The following is a 2,589-nucleotide window of genomic DNA, read 5'->3' as shown; positions in this document are numbered from 1 at the left end:
TGACCCTTTAACTTGGGGTTAGGCTTCCCAAAGATAGCACCAAGGCCCAGAAGCACAGACATTTTGATCATGCATCTTAATTAGGCCAAATCACTCTAGTGCTGTTAAAAGCATACAAGGGGGACTGATGCAAGGATGATGTCATTAGTCAGCTGACCACTCCATCACTCACTGAATTGACTGCCATGTTCCGCCCAGCTTTAGAGACAGGTAGCAGGTCCAAACATGGGACCTGATAACTCCCCTAGGCAACAAGCACAAAAGCCTTCCTCTTGACCACAGCACCCCCATGCATGTAAAGGTAGGGGGAGAATTTAGGAATGTATTTGGCATGTGTTGTTGTTGTTGTGAATGATGGCACTCCTCTGCAGTCACTATCATTTACAATAATACAAGCTGACAGAGTCACTCAGTATGAGCCTGTAGTGATGAGGAAAGCCTCCCCTTGCAACTCTCATCTGAGGACCACTGGATATAGAACAGCAGATGTACAGACACAGATGGGCATGAGTGCCTGTGGCTGGTGTCAGTGTTGAGCACACTTCAGGACGTGATGCAGACATCTGGGTACTGGAGGTAGCCGAAGAGTCTGACTATCAGAAAAGGAGGTAGACAGAAGATCAGATGGCAGCGTTGCTAGAAACAGAAGTGTAGTCAGGGAAAAGCCACACCGGGTATCTTGCAGGCACACAGTACAGAATCAGAACTCAAAGCATAGTCAGGAGCAGGCCAGGTAAATAACTTGTGAGCAGAGAGGTACCGAATCAGGAGGCAGAAGAGAAGTCAGTAGACAAGCCGAGGTCACAAGGCAGGCAGCAAACAGCAGAGTCGGGAGTCAAGTGGAGTCAAAAGCAGGTTTCAGGAACAGAATCAGGTATAATGCAGGGTACTAGACTAAGATCTCTCAGCAGCATGTGATTGCAGTGAACATCCTTAAATAGCCCACCTGGCTACACGAGCAGGAACAGGCATGCGCATGTCGTGGTGTGCACACAGTTTGTGGCATTTCTACGCATGATACTGGCACCAAAGCATCTTGCAGATACCCCTGTACTGCAAGTGTTAAGTGTTTATTTTCATCTAGGAACAAAAATAAAAAAGTTATACTCACCTGAACCTTTCAGATGGCTGGCTGTTAGACCAATCCCTGCAGCCTATCTTTCTTCTCCTCTCTGGCCTAGCGATGGAATGTCCCTTGGTGTCCACAGATCCTATACACTGTATAGGACATGAAGACTCACAGGACCTTGGGCCGGTGGAGCGGAGGGGGAGAGAGGATGCTGGGACTGGTCTAACAGCCAGCCAGCCGTAAAGTTCAGATAAGTAGAACTTTTTTATTTTTGTCCCTAGATGAGCACTTAACCCTTGCAGTGTGGGTGTAGCCCCAGTGCAAGGGCTGAGAATAATTCTGCTCTGTGTTCTTCTTTAACCCCTTCATGACTGAGGCCCTTTTTTCATTTTTTTGCACCCATGTTATATTCCACATTTTAGGCCTGAAAATGACGTAAAACCCCCCAACATTATATATTTTCTGAATGCCAAGACCCTATAGAATAAAATGGTGGTAGTTGAAAATTTTTATGTTGCGCAATATTAGCGCAACTCCTTATTAAACCCCAAAATTTTGTGACAAATTTAATTAAATGCCCCAAAACACAACAAATTACCCATTTTTTAAATGAAATATAAAAGATGAGGTTACAACGAGTAAAACGATACCCAACATGCCCAGTTTACAGATTGCGTGCGACCGTGAAACGGCGAAAAACTGCAGTACCCCAAAAAGTCAATAAAAGACGCTTTAAATGCCCCCACAGGTCATCAATTTAGAGATACCCCAAAATACTGGCCCTAGAATTATTGCTCTCACTCCGGCGTGCGCGGCGATACCCAACATGTGTAGCGCGTTCGTCGTTTTCATGCGTAGGCGCACCCGACACGTGTTTACGTGCCGACGCACGTGCTCGCGGGGGACTTTTAATTTTTTTTATTATTATTAGATTTCTTTTATTTCATTTTAATTTTAAAAACTATTTTTTTTCTAAAGGCTGTTAAAGCACGTTGTTTACCCATATCTTCAGGAAAAAATCCCTTCTACTGTTGTGGTAAACAACCTGCTTCCCTATTTATAATGGTCTGGCCCTCTAGCAACTTCAGCTCGAAATTATAGCTAATTATAGCTCATTTGCCTACAAACGTCAGGTGGTCATAATAATCTGGCCATTCAGTGTATATATATATACCTATATATATATATATATAGGCAGTCCCCGGGTTATGGACGTCCGACTTACGGACAATCCGTACTTACGAACCGGGTCCACAGTTCTCCTAAATGTACCGGTACATTTAGGAGAACTGTGGCTGCAGCGGCCTGTGTCCTTTCAAATCCCCACTGCTCGCCGTGCCTGTGTTGGCGAAGGCAGCGGGGACACAGACCGCTGCATACCGCCGATGCCCCACATACCTCCGCTGATGTTCCGGCTTCCTCTTCAGCCGTTCCGTCAGCTTCCCTGGTCCGGCCGATCCTCCGGTCTCCTGCCCACTCTTTATTGCAGGCTGGGGGGCATACCCAGCCTGCTATTGGGT

This window comes from Nanorana parkeri, unplaced genomic scaffold, assembly GCF_000935625.1.
Source record: "Nanorana parkeri isolate BGI_ZX_2015 unplaced genomic scaffold, ASM93562v1 scaffold1357, whole genome shotgun sequence".
Taxonomy (NCBI): Eukaryota; Metazoa; Chordata; class Amphibia; order Anura; family Dicroglossidae; genus Nanorana; species Nanorana parkeri.
This window is presented reverse-complemented; position numbering follows the sequence as displayed.